The 17,465-nt window shown below is 45.3% G+C and overlaps 1 protein-coding gene across 6 annotated transcripts in view; it reads left to right on the top strand.

Moving 5' to 3' along the window:
- Window positions 1-17,465, top strand: part of LOC111141394 (mannosyl (alpha-1,6-)-glycoprotein beta-1,6-N-acetyl-glucosaminyltransferase) — a 346,427-nt gene that overhangs the window by 42,901 nt on the left and 286,061 nt on the right. For 5 of the 6 annotated variants that reach the window (XR_002640198.1, XR_002640201.1, XR_002640202.1 and 2 more), the window contains exon 2: window positions 2,699-2,748. The exons of the other annotated variant lie outside the window; for it this stretch is intronic. The gene's annotated coding sequence lies outside the window, so the exon portion shown is untranslated. The remainder of the gene's footprint in view (window positions 1-2,698; window positions 2,749-17,465) is intronic. 6 annotated transcript variants of the gene reach the window in all.

Here is a 17,465-nt window from a genome sequence, read left to right as displayed (position 1 = left end):
ATTATTTTTGTAGGCATGAAGTTACTTTGAGCAGGGCTCTACGCTCCCTTCCAGCTATTTTCTCACAGGAGTAAGTCTACAGGACAGCTTCAGTGCTATCCATGAGCTACTTTGCTTTACTAGGTTCTAGAAAATGAGAGAGGGAGAGACTGCTTTGAGCTATGTCCATGGTTGTTTGGCATCAAGATTCTGAGATACTCTGGAGAGACAGGGTCCATAGGGAATAAGAGGGTGAAAAACTTGAATGTTCTGAGACGGGGATCAGTCTGACAGCTTCTGGTGTAGACGGGCATGAGGAGTGAGGAGGTGTGAGACCCCAGCGTCTGAAATTGGCCGCCATGGTCCTCTGTCATTGGATCTAGAGGAGGTACTGCAGAGATGGTCCTTGAACATGCAAGGCAAGAAAGTCTAACACAGATTCCTCACAGAATGCCACCCTAGAGTTCAGAGCTGGTCAAGTAGGCTATTTTGCTTCTGGGCCACTTACAATATCTTTTCTCCCAAATAACAAAGGGCTAAAATATTGGTTGAAAATGGGATTCCAGTTTTTCCTGGCTACGTTTTTACTGACCGGCCCCTGTGATCTCTGCTTTATTCTTTGTAGATTGAATTGAATTCCCGTGATGCTTTATAAATGCTTTCATAGTTGAGGTGTAATTAAGAGAGGAAAGAAAAGGAAAAGCTCAAGAAGAGTGTGAGAGAGCCTATTAATCCCCAGAAAATAAACTTTTGGGTGAAATCTTAGCAAGTGGTGCTGTTTTGAAAATGAGGAAGGAGAAAGGGCTTCCTTCAGTGTTTTCTTGGTCTAGAGACCTGGCTAAAAGTGGTTGTAAATTTTCATTAATGTTATATATTTGGCTCCTCAGGAAATGATACTTAAGATGAGTTGAACATTAAAGCTTTGCTGAGCATAGACACGAATGGCCTTTTGGTTTCATGGTGACCATGAATTTTGCTAATGATAGAGCCGAGGGTAATGCAGTAGTTCTCAGATGACTTGGAGACTAGCTGGTCTGATGCTTCTGGGGAAATCAAGATTGAGTTCTTATTTAATAGGAGTATCATTGAAGAAAAAAATGGAGATTTGAAAGCATGGCGGGGAGGTGAAGTTGAAATTTTGGGGAGGTGGGGGTGGGGCGGAGGGCACATCTTGAACATTTTTTGAATCTTACCATCTTACTGTTTGATCCCAGCACTCAGTCAGAAAATTGCCATGTAATGCACCACTTGAGATGTTGAAGAAAACCTAGAGTAGAGGGTAAAAGCACTGAAAGTCTGCCTGTGTCATTTAGGTCTGAGGCACACAGGTATTTGTTTTGTTAGCCCACACCAATACCTGTGAATGAAAGGGTTTCAATACTGACCAAAATGCTTGGGATTGTTTTCCTAAAATAGATCTTAATGATGGGACTTGGTGGAGTTAGGTTTTTTCTGTCACAATATTGTGCTTCCAGAAACCATTCCTTCACCTAGAGCTGTGTCCAGAGGGGATAAAGAGGGGGCCGTGTGGTCCCTGGCATTGACTGCGTTCTTTCTAACCTTCCATCCTTCTTGAGTAAAAGTCTGTGAGGCAAGACTGCTGGATGGAGTCAGTGGGTTTGGAAGGGCTGCAGGTGGAACCCCCTCTCCCCAGTTGCCCCAGGGCGCGGCCCCGTTACTGCTCAGACCATTGACTGGGATGCAGATGTTCCTGCTGCGAAGGGTAGTTGAATGCTATAGACCACATAGAGAGGGAATTGACTTGTTTAAAAAATGACAAAACTCCGACATTTCCCAGCAGGACATGGTGCATGTTCTGCTGTGAGGTCCTTCAGTAGTCGGTTAGTCTTAAGAATACTTTGGGCAGTCAGCTTGGACATGGGTCTGTGCAACATGGTTGTTATTTTTTTCCTCCCTCCTGCTTTCCCCCCTTCTCTCCTTGCCTCCCCCACTCCCTCCCAAACTCTCAGTTTTATAATTCTCTGATGATAAATTCCAGGAGTATCAGAAACATGCTGAATAGATCTATTAAAGGACATGTTCCCCCCTTTTCTTTTATAAAGGAGTATTTTAGAGGGAAGACACTAGCTTTATCAGAAGCATATAGTAGATCTGTTTCTAAAATGCTTTCACTCTTTTTTTAAAAAATTTTATTCTTCAAGGTGAAGTTGCCACAAGTAATCTGTTACATTTGAATGAACAGGCTTGCAATTCAGTTGGGTTTATCTCCTATTGAAAACTCCTTAGTTTTTTGTGATAGAACTATCTGTTTTTCAAATTGTGTATATACATATACTTGGAACTGTGTGTGTATATTAATGCAGGCTAGTCCGGGAAGCATTAGAATTGGTAAAAGCTTGGGTTTAGTGCCTCCTGAGACTTGCAACAAAGAGAAGTTTTGTGCAGAAGCTCCATTTTTGCGAAACGTAGCCTTACTCCTGCTAAACTAATAATGGTTGGATTTGAATCTTAACACATGAGATAATAGTTTATTTATTATTATTATTATTATTATTGGTAATGCCTTTGGGTGTTGAAGTGATAGGGCCTCCCAACTAGCTGTTTTTAGGTTATTTCTTTTTGGGAGACTACATCAAAAGGCAGTTGGGTTGCAAAACGGGAGAGGCAAAGTCCGTAGATGATCTTTGTCAGCCTTTTGCAATAGATCAAGTTGTTAAAAAGGAGAAACTTAAAAATGTCTTTGTCCTTGTGGTTTCAGGAGTGATTACTGTTCTAAAGAGGACATTGGAGAAGGATCCATTAGGTCATGTAAGTATTGACGTAAGCAGATATCCATGTGGCTTAGCATAGACCCAGGATATTTGCCCTTGGGGGGGAGAAGTTCCAATAGTTGAGTCAGATGTTGGCATTTGGAAGAGTCTAAATACGGACCTCTAGTCCCAAAGGGCTGAGGGGTGCCTCTCCCAGTGCCACCCCAATCCTCAGGGGACATCTTCAGCTCTCTGGTGAAGGCCTGGTGGGGTTTAATCTTTTGGGAAAATTGGGCAAGGATATTTTATCTGTCTAGAATTAGTAAAGTGACTGGAGCAGAAGGCCATTTATTGCTTTATTCAATCATGATCAAACATGACTTTATTTAGCATGAATCCCTTCCATAGAATGGCTGATTCCTTCAGAGCAGCCCAACGGAAATCTGACACAGAGGATCATGAGGTGAATATAAGTAAGACTGACGAAGAGCGTGATTGCCAAAGACCGCACAGTCTCTGAACTGTGTATCAAGGAACTCAAGAAGTACACTTTCCTAAGTCCTCAGTTAAGGACGTATTTTTATGGAGGAAGAAATTTGCTAAGTACTTCTTTATTTGAACCATCTGAATAGTCCATAGTGCCTAAACTCCCTGCCCAAGCTACCCTTGAGAGTTACCTTGGTAAATGAGTTGTTAACTTGGGAGCAGAGTATCCAGATTTCGCAGCCTGCTAGGATTTGGGTGTCAAGGGTATGAGGCTTACAGAATGAAACTTTAAACATTGCTAATTCCTGTTTCTTTTATGTATGTGGGTCTTTGAACAAACTTTGTCTCTAACAACATCACAGGAAAAGAAAATACCACAGGGGAAAAAAAAAGCTACCCCAGCAACTCACAAAAAGACAGATGTCTGATGTGAGTAAAAGCCTTAATGTTAGAGCCAGAAAATGATGTGACCGTGTGACTTGTATCAGCGGCTTCTCTCTAGCTGTCACCTTGAGAATTTGTCCTGCTGGGAGAGACCAGAGAAACAAGAAGTGTCTCCTTCAGAACCTCAAAGGGAGTTTGAATTTCTGAGGACATGGGGTTTTGTCTAAGATGGAACAGGCCTACTTAATCCATCCTTCTCCCTCCCCCATGCCCCCATAGGGTACACACATCACTTAATTAGAATGGGACTTCATTTCAGGGACTACACAACTTAACAGTGTATCTTCAGGAGTCTGTTTTGGCAGTTAGTTCACTGTTGACAGATAGGGCAAGTTCACGCACTGCCCACTGAGATTTGCCAGGCATGGCAGCTGGGGGTAGCAGGCTGACCTCGAGGAGACCTGGAGCTGGGTCTATGGTCCCTGATACCCAGCTGCCATGGCGTATGCTATGGGAAGGATAAATATGTGTCTTTCTGCCTTTCCTTGTGCTGCGATTTTTTTTTAATTTTTTTTTTTTTTTTTTTTTTGTGTCCGTATCTGCCCCCACCTCCTCCTCTCAGCTCTGCACTGTGTGGGGTTGACAGCCTTCACGGAGCAGGCAGACGCGTTGGCATTTGTGGCACTCCTGGGCTATGTCTATCTGCCACCAAATATGTTGTCACCTTCCCTCTTGAGCATGCCATATCTAGCTGCCTTTGGAGGGGCCTCTTGGCTCCTTTGGGAATAACTACGAAAGAGCAGCTGTCTGTCAGCCTCCTCCAGAGCCGTCGAATTGGGCTATTGTCAACCTGTTGTTGGAGGAGTTCCCAACACAGCAGACTTGGCTGTCATTGACATTTATAACTTGAAAGCCGTATCACAGATGAGTTTGCGTTTCTGATAATCCCTTAAATAGCCTTCAGAGTCTGCAGCACGCGGCCTGCATACACTGGGGCAAGCCCCAGGAGTGTGGAAATAGTTGGGTCTTCCTGGAGGGAGAGGCAGCAGGTCACCATTCCGCCCACAGCATCTCCTTTTTGCCTTAAGTAGGAGAAAGTTGCTCTGGCTTTGTGCTTAGGTTTCTGTGTGACCATAGGAGTCCTTTTAGGTCAGGAATATTGGCTTCTAAGAACTAATGACTCTTGAACTCTGATTATCACAGAGCCTGTGATCAGAGAGGAAAATTGATGTCAGAAAGGGTTTTTTGAAGGGGTTGGTAGATCCCATACCTGTTTTTGTTTTGTTTTGTTTTTTGGTGCCGTAATACTTCAAAGAACCAGATTCTAACTTTGATTTCTTGAGACATGACCGGAAGAGAAAGATGCAGTGTTGGTGGTGAAAATAAAACCAGAACCACACCAGTAGATCTTGTGAATACATATTGCCAGAGAAGGTGCAGAGTAGAATCAAAATGGCTTTTATTTACTGTGGGTCTGTTTAGATTGTAAATTCCTTGAGGGCTAGGACTGGCCTTCCTAGTCTTCATACCGCCAGTGGCTAGCACAGAACCTGGCCCGTGGCCTCACGGTAAGCTGAGTAAATGAGTATAAAAAGGGAAAGATTTGAGGTAGAAGACATTGTGTGTGTGTGTGTGTGTTTATCCCAGTAGTGCAGACATTGAAATATGTTAATCATCAAATCCAGATTATGGGATTTAAAGTTAATGATGTTTTCCTGTTGGCGTCAAAGATGAGTCATCTTAGAAGAGGCAGGGGCTTTGATGGCAGTGAGATGTGATTAAAATGAAACACCTTCACTGCCTGGGCTTAGATTTCCTTCTGTGGTTCCCAGGACGTTTGTCATGTCTTAGGAAATGTCAGCGCCTGAACTTGGCTGCGTGCTGCGCAGCTGAGTCCCATGCGTTGTCTGCTAGCTCGCCTGGAATGGGGCAGGAACCAGCTCTTAAACTAGCATGATGGGGGCAGCAGGCTTTGGGAAGATGGTTAACATAGCAATGTGTGTCACCTTCCTGGCCCTTTGCCTGTGGTGCACACGGGCTTCTCGTTACTCTTTCTCTGAACTGGCAGGTGCCCCGGAGCCTGGAGGATTGCCTGCGGGAGAGCCACTGCCCAGTACCAATGAACAGGCATGGCAGACAAAAACCTACTTCCCTCCTGGGCCGAGGGAAGGGGGTGGTAGGGCCATGGGGACAGAGGTCAGAGCTGTGGGCAGCCATGTGTCTCGTCACCACGCCACTCATAGAGGAGCAGAGCGGTTGTCTTCGCAAGGTATGTCTGGCTTTGGCCGGATCTAATCAGAATCCCTGGTTTGTAGTAAGAGGTTTCCAAACAACAGCATGTATATTTTCTCTGATTTTATTTGAAAAAAATGAAATGGTGAAATATTTCAGGTATGCAGAGAAGTGCAGAGACTTGACTAAAACACTCGCTCATGTTACCCTCCCCCCGCCCTTCCTCCATATCTCAGGGGTCCCTTTTCTGATGCCACTAATGACAGATGTTTTATCAACTGTGAAAGATGTTTATGTTTTACAGTGGATTTACCGTACTTCTGTCCCTGGAACTTTTTATTTTATTTTTTATTTTTTATTTTTTTTAAGATTATTTATTTATTTATTTGACAGAGATTACAAGTAGGCAGAGAGGCAGGCAGAGAGAGAGGAGGAAGCAGGCTCCCCGCCACGCAGAAAGCCCAATGCGGGGCTCCATCCCAAGACCCTGGGATCATGACCTGAGCCAAAGGCAGAGGCTTTAACCCACTGAGCCACCTAGGCGCCCCCCTGGAACTTTTTAAACATGGGGTCTGCCTGGAACCAAGACCCACACAGAACCCCAGTGCACCCACACTCTGAGGATGGTTGGTGCTCTTTGGATCTCCCCTTACCTGTGGTTTCCTTTGCTCATTCTGTCGTTCTGTCCTGGCCATCCTTGCCATCAATCTGTTTTTCTCTCTATTCAGTTTCAAGGAGATGCATATATACTTATTTTACTTTATTTTAAGGATTTTATTTATCTGTGAGAGAGAGATAGAACACATGAGCGGGAGGGGGGGCGGGGGGGCAGAGGGAGAAGCAGACACCCCGCTGAGCAGGGAGCCTGATGTGGGCCTCCATCCCAGGACCCCGAGATCATGATCTGAGATGAAGGCAGCTGCTTGAACAACTGAACCACCCAGATGCCCCGAGATGCATACATGTTTAAATCCCTCTCTGCAGCCAGTTCAGGACTCCCTGTAATGGGCAGTTCCGCTGGTACTGCTTGGCACAGCTAATGCTGTCTCCACATCCAAGGCCCTTCCCGTGACAAAGGCAGCAGACTTGGTGCCGCACACAGAGCACTCATTCTGATAAGAACTTCTCATTTCTCCTGAAGCTGGTGTGCAATCTCTCTGCAAATGTCCACTTCCCTGGAGGAGGGAGGCCAAGGCCATTTTATTTTGCCTCTCAGGCTTAGAGTGATGGATGGACAGCATGTGTCGGGCAGGCTGAGGCTCTCTTTCGGGTTAATTAACATGGGTAAGGCCCACTGACAGGTTTCCAGTCATTTATTCTCTTACCGTGACCATTTTCTGGGGCTGGAGTCCTGCGTTATTTTAGCTATGTTGATGGATGATTGGCCACTTAACTCTTCATTTCGATCTGAGCCTCACAGTGGCTTACAGGAATCCGCAGAGGCAGCTCACGTATCAGGAAGGCTGCTGGGGAGTTTGCCACCATGTAGCTAATAAGATAGTGCCTTGAAGCTTGGGCGGGGGTGGGGTGGGGTGAGGGAGTTGCCTCACCAGGAGGATGGAGGAGAACCCAGGAGAGGCAGGAAGGATTGGGGAAGGCAGTACAGGAACCTTGGGAATTTGGCTGAAGAGTTTGGGGATTCTGGGTGATTGGAGGAACAGAACGGTTTTTAAAACTTCTAAACCATCCTGGGTTGACATGATACAAATAAATGACCAGGAAGTGAAAAAACAACAACAACAACAACAACAACAACCAAGGTAGTCCAGAATACAAAGCTTTAGTTATGTTAGTGGATTCAAAGACAGAAAGTTACCCTGTCACATTAGCATAAAAGTTTCCAAAATGTTTACCCTCAAGTTGAGTACTTACTCTCCATAGAGGAAACACTTTGTGGTCTGGCCCTGCTCTCTGGACCATCCTCCCCCTCCACCTGGAGTAACACTTACTTAGGATTTGTGGGTCTTTTCTTGGTGCTTTTTTCTTTTTTTTTTAAGATTTATTTATTTGAGAGAATGGGGGGAGGGGCAGAGGGAGAGGTAGACTCTCCAGGCAGACTCCCCATTGAGCACAGAGCCCAACATAGGGCTCAATCCTACCACCACAAGATCATGACCTGAGCCAAAATCAAGAGTCGGACGCCCAACTGATTGAGCCACCCAGGCACCTGAGCTCTGTGCCTCTTATTCTGTGAGGCCCACGCTGACCTCTCTGCATCTTGTTTTTTTATGCTATGAAGTAAAAGTTGGTTGGCGCAGCACTGTTCTCCCTGACAGGAAATGAGGGACCAGGAACAGGTGCTTGTTCCTGAGGGTCCTACCCAAATGGGTTTCCTTTCAGAGATCTTTCTAGAAGGACATGCTGGGGATTATTTCATATACCCCCCAGGCCGCCTTAAATAAATATCCGACTGGCTCCTTCAAAAGCTGTGTGTCCTGCGTTGATGACCTTCTGTAACAAGCGGATCTCTCTGCATGTGTGTGTGGGTCTGTGTGTGCAGGCAGGTAGTACCCAGTGTGTTCTCTAGTTGATAGTTTTAGCTGGGTAGGGGTGGTGTAAGGTAATGATTCCTTTCATGAAGTCCTTTACTGAGCGAGGCCATCTAGGCCCTCCCCAGTTGACCCTGTGGTGGTGTCCATGGTAGCCTGTGGAATGGGGGGACCAGGTATAGGATCCTGCCTGGAGGAGGTTTTAGCCAGGCCGGCAGTGGATAGTCCCGTGCCATTCGTACTCCGTTGTTTCAGACTCCCATCACCTGGCCGCATCTCTCCAGAAAATGTAGTCTAGCCATGTGTCCCAGGGGGTAGACAGTGTGGGTTCAGTGAGCCACGAGCATTGTCCATAGCTTCCCCAACTCCTGATTTTCTCATTCACTTACCAGAGTCGTTGCACTATTGCATTCTTTTATCCACATGAACTCTTTTATTCCTCTTTTATGCCTGCTTGTGATGATGGCCAGGCGTTACATTTTCATGCACTGGGCTGAGAAACAATGGAAAGAAAAGAGAATGGAAGTTCCCTCAGTTCATGGATAGTGATTACACAGGCTGCTGTCAGCAGCTGGGAATGGCCAGTGCTGACTAACAAGGGAATATTGGCTATGCGCCATAGGCCGCATTTGGAGGTTTTTAAATCCAGGTATTTATGAGTTGAGAGTAATGCTTAGTCTTTAGAAAGTAAGTAGCACTTAAGCAGAAGGAAGCCATGGGTGCAGGGGCAGCCAGTGGCCCATGTGGAAAGGTGGCCAAGGTAATATAATTTGATAAAAAGCAGGAGTAGCTCTAATATTTTTATATGTGCACTTTGTTTTCCCCTGCAGCAGTGAATTAAAAAAACACACAAAGCCCCCCAAACGCCTTTATTTGCTTTCAATTCAGGGAAGCCAGTGAGTCTGAATAAGAGAGGAGAGGTGGTGGGAGGGAATGGGTGAGTGTGCGTCAGGGAGGGTCTTGGCAGAGTCGCAGGGCACAGCATCCTTCTGGAACCTGTGTGTACTAGAGTGACCAGGAGAGCTGGACCAGGCCTTTGTCAGAGAACCTACTATAGAGGAGTGAGCATGTAGGGGTTGGAGGAGGGGAGCTACCAAGAAGAATATATGTCCACCCAGAGATCTGCAGCCATGGGAAGATGTCCCCCCCCCCCCATCAAGGCTACAGCAGGGTCGGGGTTGGTGGTGGTATCACAAAGCTCATGGGGGCCCCTCTGGGAAGAGCTGTGTCTGTGGAGAAGATGCAGCTGGTCAGAGACTGTCTTCCTCCTTGTGCCCGCCCTCCCAGCTTCTGCTGACATGTCCCTGAGGCCAACCCTACCTGAAACCAGATGGCAAGGGGGGTTGGGAGATGTGGTTTCCTATGATTTGTCACAAAAAAGGGCAGGGCATGCAGAGAATGCATTTGAGAACAGAAAGGTAGATAGTTGGCCCAGGGAGTATAACCTCTCAGTGGAAAGGAAGGAGAATGAATAGAAGAATGAATAAAGCAAGAGATCACGTTAGGAAAGAGATGTTAAGAGTTTTGGTTTCTTGCCTCCTTGCCATATTTTCTCCTGTTTCTCTGTCACCACCTGTGTTCCTTTTCATCATTTTGTTAAATGCTTTTTGCACCACGTGATATTTTCTGGACCTGCTAGATTCTACAGTAACACCTAACCTCCCTGAACGCTCACCGCATGCCATGATGGCCGAGTTCTCAGGGCTTGATCTGTCTCCCTTCACTGAATTTTCCGAGCAGCTCTGTGAGGCAGGCACAGTCAGTCCTCATTATGTGAAGGTTCTATATTTGCGTCTCGGGCTACATGTTAAAATGTACGCTTTTGCGGCCATTACAGATGTATGCAGAGTGCAGGGGAATGCACGTGGCCTGATGTGCACATTCCCAGCCAAGGTCCAACAAGGCAGCGCTCTGCCTTCCTGCTTCTCACACTGTAGATGAGTGCTCTCCTTATGGTCTAATGAGCGCCCCCTTTCTGGGGCCTTTTTGAGCTTCCCTCTTGTGATTTTTATGGTTTAAAATGGCCCCTTAGCGTAGCGTTAGAGTGCTTCTTGGCGTTCAGAAGTGCAGGAAGGCAGAGAGGTGCCTGGTGGAGAATATGCGTGTGTTAGGGAAGGTCTTCAAGCACGAGTTAGACTACCACTGCCTAGGAATTGAAGATTAACGAGTCAACCATCTATATTAAAGAAGATGTCTTAAAACAGAAATACCTAACACACGATTAGGAATTGATCGGTTGACAGAAGTGTTGTGACCAGAGGCTCACAGGAACCTATCCCTGTGTTTCCCTTGGGAACACTGGTTCAGCTTTCCTGAATTTGGTGTTCACAGTGACTTTATAGAACATAACTATGGCAAATAAAGACCCTCAACTGTACTACTGTTATCCCCAGTTTGTAGATAGACTGAGGTATGTAGAAGTGAAGAAAGTTGCCCAGGTGTCGCCTCATAGGATCGGAACCCAGACAGCCCTCCCCATCACTCTTACATCTGGATACTGTCACCCTTTTTGAACCTGCTGTCGATGCTGGTGAAACCAATGCCAGGGCCATTTTCAGTGATTAAACTCCTGTTGGCAAAGCCAAGGGTTACCTCTGGTGGGGGATCGTGATCTGTATAAGCCCACAATAAAGGCAATAATGTTTGATGTCTGCATAAGAACTTGTGCATATTTCATATCAGTTCATTCTCGGAAGCACTGTGAAGTGCATCACCCCTCCATTCCATAAATAAAACCTGGTGTGCGGAAGGCCGTGATTTGGTCAGGGGCCCGAGGTGAGACAGAGTGGTAGGACAGAAACTCTAACCCAGGCTTCCTGGTTTTAGATCCCTCGTTCTTTGTTGCAGTATCAAGCAGGGCTCTTCGCGAGGCCCTGGGAATGGGACGCTTGCCTTGCCATGGAGACTCCACTTTGCCACTTTGATTCTGCTTTGTTCCACAGAAATCACAGAAAGTTAGAATGGTGGGTAAAATAAGTGATTCTGAGGAGGGACCAGAAAGACTTTCTTTAAAATGATCGCTTGTTTCCATGTATATAGAAAGTCTTTCCTGGCCATGATGATCTTTCTGGAAAGATGGTTTTGTTTTTGTTTTTTTTTGTTTTGTTTTCTGTTCATTAGGGAAATATGTGAAAATAAATAAAATCTGAAGGAAAAGTAATTTGAGGGGTCTGCTGGCGTTTCCTTGGTGGTATACTCTTGCCTAAACATTGTTCTTGGCTTGTCTCTTTAGTTCTCTTCATGTATTTAAAGTTCTGTTTGAATAAGAAGTAGATGTACTCGTTAAAGAGTTAAAAGGAGAGGGGCACCTTGGTGGCTCAGTCAGTTCAGAGTTTGCCTTCAGCTCAGGTCATGATCCCAGGGTCCTGGGATCGAGCCCCATCTCCAACTCCCTGCTCAGTGGGAAGCCTGCTTCTGCCTCTCCCCTGCTTGTGCTCTCTCTCTGTCAAGTGAATAAATAAAATCTTAAAAAAAAAAAGTTAAAAGGATGTTAAAACAAACAAGACAAAATGATCCTTCCCTAGGGTGAGCACTGTACCTGATTCTTGTGTACTTTCCCAAAGGTGTTCTAACCTCCACCCCGGTGATTTTCAGCTGGTGGTGAGCCAGGGACATTGGCATGTATCCGGGGAAAGCTGGGGGAGTGTTACTGGCCCTGTGGTGGGTAGGGCCCCGGGTGCTGGTAAATGCCATGCAATGCATAGGACAGCCCCACAGCATAGTATTGGCCCCATAGTCAATAGTGCCAAAGTGCCATCACCCTTCCCCACCCTCACTGTAAACTGTAAAGGCTCTCTTAACGTGGGAGATACAAATGCTTTTGTGTTTGAACTTCAGTGTTTATTTTGTGTCTTCAGAATGCTTTTGTTTGCCTGATTTCCAAGTGCAGACTGGGCGGCAGCTGCTCACAGGTGGGACAGTGGGCGTGGTCCTCTCCAGGTGCAGCTGCGGGTCTGTAACAGCTCTAGAGACCCAAAGCAAGGAAACTCACTTCAGTAAGTCTGGTCTGCTTTTTTGTTGTCACAATGTGTGGGCAGTTCTAAACAAAGCCAATGATACAGTACTTCATGGGAAAAGCTCTTGTTGGTTTAAGTTCTAAGTAATTGCTGCTGTGAATAATGCTATATGACTAAGTTAATAGATATATATCCACACTTAAGGTTAGTACACATTTGTCCCTACCATTTAATAAACATTGTATTCTACATGGAAATGAATTTAGAGAATTTCCCATCTGCCGTTGATCCTGACGCACATGGACTAAGTTACACAGGTGGAGAGTCAGGTTCCTAACAGGATTCAGGATTGTTGGTGTTTGCTCTGGAGGCACTTCATGCCTCCATCCCCTGTGGTACAACCTATTCCTGTGTTTCCTCGGAGCTTGACAATAAACCATAGTGCAGTTGGGGATGAGAAAATGGAACTGGACGCTCTTCAATGCTGTCACTCTATGTGACCATTTGGAACTTTAACGTGCAATTAAAATTTAAAACCATGAGACTGAGAACTCCTAAGTGTAATGTTGTTTGGTAAGTGTATATTTTACTTTGTAGAAGAAATATTTTACTGAATTTTAGAAGTCACTTTAAAAACTGACTTTTTTTTTTTTTTTAAAGGGTTGTTGGGGCACTTGGGTGGCTCAGTTGGTTAAGCATCCGATTCTTGATTTCGACTCAGGTCATGGTCTCAGGGTTGTGAAAGTCTGCTTAAGATTCTGTTTCTCCCTTTTCTTTTCCTCTGCCTCTTCCCTCTGCTGCATGTGCTCATTCTCTCTCTTAAAAAGTGGTTTAAAAACTAAAGAATGCATTTGCCATGACGTGGTTGGAACTAGAGGGTATTATGCTTAGCGAAATAAGTCAATCGGAGAAAGACAACTATCATATGATCTCCCTGATAGGAGGAAGTGGAGATGCAACGTGGGTAGTTTGGGGGGTAGGAAAAGAATAAATGAAACAAGATGGGATCGGGAGGGAGACAAACCATAAGAGACTCTTAATCTCACAAAACAAACTGAGGATTGCTGGGCTGGAAGAGGGTGGTGGGGTTATGGACATTGGGGAGGGTATGTGCTATGGTAAGTGCTGTGAAGTATATAAACCTGTTGATTCACAGACCTGTACCTCTGGGGCTAATAATACATTATATGTTAATAAAAAAAAAAAACAACAACTAAAGAATGACTCAAGAATATGGTGACGATTATTGCGTACACATTATTGGAACCAATTTACTTGTATGGAAGAGAGACTCAAATAGTGATCTGTCCTGAGTGTCCCCTATGGTGGGTACTCTACTGTTAGGATGGTTGAGATCTTCAAGAAAAATGAATGAAAGGGAATGAAAGTGGACCTAAGGAAGCATGTAGTTGTTTCTGTCGTTCTGGTTTCTGTCCATTCAAAATCAGTGCTCTTTGAAATGCCACACAGGATTGAAATTCTGACCTATCAGGGTCTTTGCAAAAGTAGACAAATCTTACCCTCCACCCTGATGTTTTAAAACTTGGTTGATTTATACAAAAAGAACAGTGTGCACGTTGCTAGTGTACAGCTTGATGACTTGTTGCAGCCAAATATGGCATTGTCAAGGTACTCCGATACAGAAACAAAATGTAAGCAATAACCGGAAACCCCCTGTACCTCTTTTCCAGCTGAGGTTTCCATTCACCCCCATCTCCAGCATCACCACTGGCCTGACTTCTAACAGCACAGATGGGTTGTGCTGTTTGGGGATGTTACATAAATGCAGTTCATTATACGGTACATAAAGAGAGGACTAATTTTAACCCGTCTGTCTCGATTTTGATGGTAACTGGAGACATTTGAAACATTCCAAATTGTGGCACTTAAACATCTTGGTAACTTTGAACGGTAGATTAACAAAAATTTCCAGTCTAGTTCATGGGTGGCTTCACTTACATTGGCCTTCAGGGTGGTAACATTTAATGTGCTCGCTTCGGTAATGAGGAACACAACAAACTTAATTATGATGTCACTTGCTGGGCTTTAGAATTTTAGGTGGAAGGCAACCAATTTTATGGACATTAAATTACAATTTGTGTATTGAAGTAATCCAGTTCATCTGAAGCTAGAGTACCTTATAGGCTTAGAGTGTGGTCACTAAGTTGGATACACTGTACAGAAGCTTCTAATTGGATTTAGATTGGGAACCATAACAATGGCAATGCCATTTTATGGCATCAATGTATTCATGCTGCCATTTTCTGAGTAGTAAGCATATCTGGTCTACAGAGACAGAATGGATGGGATGTTTAATCATTGAAGTTTGGACCACAAGGGTCTGAAGTTGCCCTTCATGTAGTGGGAGAAAGTTCAGTACTTAGTTTGAAGGCCCTTGGGAATGTTGAACTGCTAAATTAACATAAAAGTATTATTTAGAAAAAATAGCCCTCTCTGTAACCATCATCTGCTGTGAGAATATGTATTCGCACTCATTTCTGATCTGTCAGTGGCTGGCTCATTCACCACGAGCTGTGGCGGCCAATTCAGAAGGCTGGTGTGGCTCCTTGTGAGGTGCTGTGTGGCGGCCGGCCACCTAAGACATGGAAAGTGTTTGCCACGCAGCTTCTCTTAGTCCCAGCAGAGATGAAAACGAACAGTTCTCGTAATATCGCGAAGTCAGGGATGTTTGTCTTAGGGAAGCTTCTTTTTGCTCACTTAATTTTTTGGTCTATAAAAAACGTTCTCTTCTTTCTTCCCTCCTGAGTGGTTTCTAGCCATCTTCTCAAATTAAAACAGGAAAAAGTCCTGTATGCCTTGTTATTTGAAAGCTGTCTGGGTTTTGTTTGTTTGTTTTTGCATTTTCAACCCTTGATGCAAGAGAGGCAGCGCTTGCAAATAAAAGCCAGTTCAGGAAGTTCTATCTGACATGGGAATTGGATCATGTCACTCCTGGGCTTGAGGCTCTCCAAAGTCATTCTTCAGCTACAAGGAGGGCCTTCGGTCCTGCTATGGCGTTCAAGATCCTTGGTCACCTTGTCTTGCTGCCCAAGACTGGACTTGGCAGGCCCTGCCTCCCCTTGCATCTCTGCCTGCAGGGAAAGGTACCCTCCAGTATGACCACTCACTGGAGCCCTTCTCCCTGTTGGGGATGCCTTGTTCTGCCATCCTCATTTTACTTTTAAGGTTCCTTCCATGGCTTTCTTTTTTCAAAAAAGCCTTCATTGATCCTCCTGGCTAGGGTAAGAGGCATTTTTTCTGTGTTCTTGATATACCCTGTGTATATCCCATCCTCTTTGGCACACATTTGTATGCTGATATGTGCCCAGCACCCAGGACTGTAGTGCACATGGCAGGTGCTCAGGAGATCACTTGTGGAGCTCACATATGGATTACACTCTTATGTTCACATGATGTGTCCACGTGTCCATCTCCCCACAATGGTTTGAGAGACGGAATTGGACCTATTCATCACCACATGCTACGTGCCTGACAGAGGTACCCAGAAATGTTTGAGTGGAGGGCAAGGGCAGGCTCTGTGCAGAGACCATTGTAGAGGCCAGGCACAGTTTTCCTTGTATTACAGTCATTCGTGTTAACTCCTGAGTGTGTGGGCAGACCTCATCCTGTGGCTTTGTGATCAGGTGCACGGGAATCCCAGAATGCTGTGGGGTAGGAAAGACGCTCTCATACTCTCCACCCCATCCTCACCCCCTTGTTTGCCAAATGGGAATGCCTCTGTGTATGGGAAAGTGTTGATGAAAGTGTTTGCCTCCCAGACAAGATGCCTGACAGTGATGATGTTGACTCACTTGCTGATTGCCAAATTGCCAATGCAGGAAAATGCCAGTAAAAAAGAAAAACTAAAAAAAAAAGGGGGGGGTAGAGGGATGGGGGGAGGAAAAAGGTGATGTAAAGGCAATATTAATTATCATCCTTTAGAAGAAATACTTGTCATTTTTAACATAATTACTGTGCAGCCCAATAAAGGCTGTGTGTGTGGCATGTCTTATTTCTTTTTTTTTTTTTAAGATTTATTTATTTACCAGAGAGATTGAGAGAGAGAAAGCATGTGTGTGTGCACAAGCAGGGGGGAACAGCAGGCAGAGGGAGAAGCAGGCTCCCCCCTGATTAGCGAGCCTGATGTGGGACTCAATCCCGGGACCCTGGGATCATGAGCTGAGCCAAAGGCAGACACTTAACCGACTGAGCCACCCAGGCATCCCTTATTTCATTTCTCTAGTAATTTTATTTGGGCCCTTAGATCATTATAGAGGTGACTTTTCATTCCCAGAAAAAGCCCTTAAGTGATGGGATAGAGTTTTCCTATATTGGAGTCTCACTTTGCCTAACCTGCTCAGATCTGTGGCCATCACTTACTTGCCATTGAGTGCCAGTGGATATTGAAATGAATAAGGAAAAAACAAGTTCTGCAGGAAAACAGATGGGACTTTAATATTTTCTGTATTCTCCTGAGATGCAGAGGCCTGTGCCCACATGTGCCCTGTCCTGTCAGTTGGGTTGTTCTGGTTCAGAAGAGGAGGTTCCCTGTTGGAGGATTTTCTCTGGGGTCCTGGGAGCTCAGAATGATAGGGGCTCTGCTGCTCTCACAAGTTTGAGGGCCCCTGGCCAACCCAACATTACAACCCAACGTCAAAAGGACATTCGTTTTCCCAGGCCTGAAGTTGGAAGGCTCTCTTAGTCCCTGTGAGCCTGTCATCTGCGTTACTACCACTATCCAGGGAAAATCTGGCTTTGACCACGGTGAAAGTATTGAAGGCAGCCTTAAGGTGAGATTTCAGGCAAAGATGAGGTTCTTCTCTCCCTCCCTCTCCCTCGTCAATCTGTGATGAGATTCCCACTTTCCACTCAGACCCGGGTTCCACTAAGGGGCCAAGTCCACCTGTGCTGGACCAGAACACCTCTCAGTTACTGGTTCCTCACACTAAGATGTCAGGATGGACACATATTTTCCCCCAACAGTGGTTTTAAAGTACAAGCATTGAGATTTCTAAGTGGTGGGCTGAAAGATGGCCAGTCTCCTCTGTCTCCTCCACTAAACTTCAGCAATCACCTTGACTTAGGGCCTGTTGGGGCTCATTGTGTTCCCAGGGCCCAGCCCACAGTCACCACATCAGAGGAGCTCAGTGAGTGGGAGCTGAGTCTGTGCATGAAAGGTGGACGCTGGAGATGTTTTCTGCCTCCGTGGAAATTCTGTCTACGCATTG

Source organism: Enhydra lutris, unplaced genomic scaffold, assembly GCF_002288905.1.
Source record: "Enhydra lutris kenyoni isolate GAN:26980312 unplaced genomic scaffold, ASM228890v2 scaffoldscaffold1, whole genome shotgun sequence".
NCBI classification, from domain to species: domain Eukaryota; kingdom Metazoa; phylum Chordata; class Mammalia; order Carnivora; family Mustelidae; genus Enhydra; species Enhydra lutris.
The sequence above is the reverse complement of the archived record's forward strand: the minus strand, read 5'-3'. Positions and strand labels throughout refer to the sequence as shown.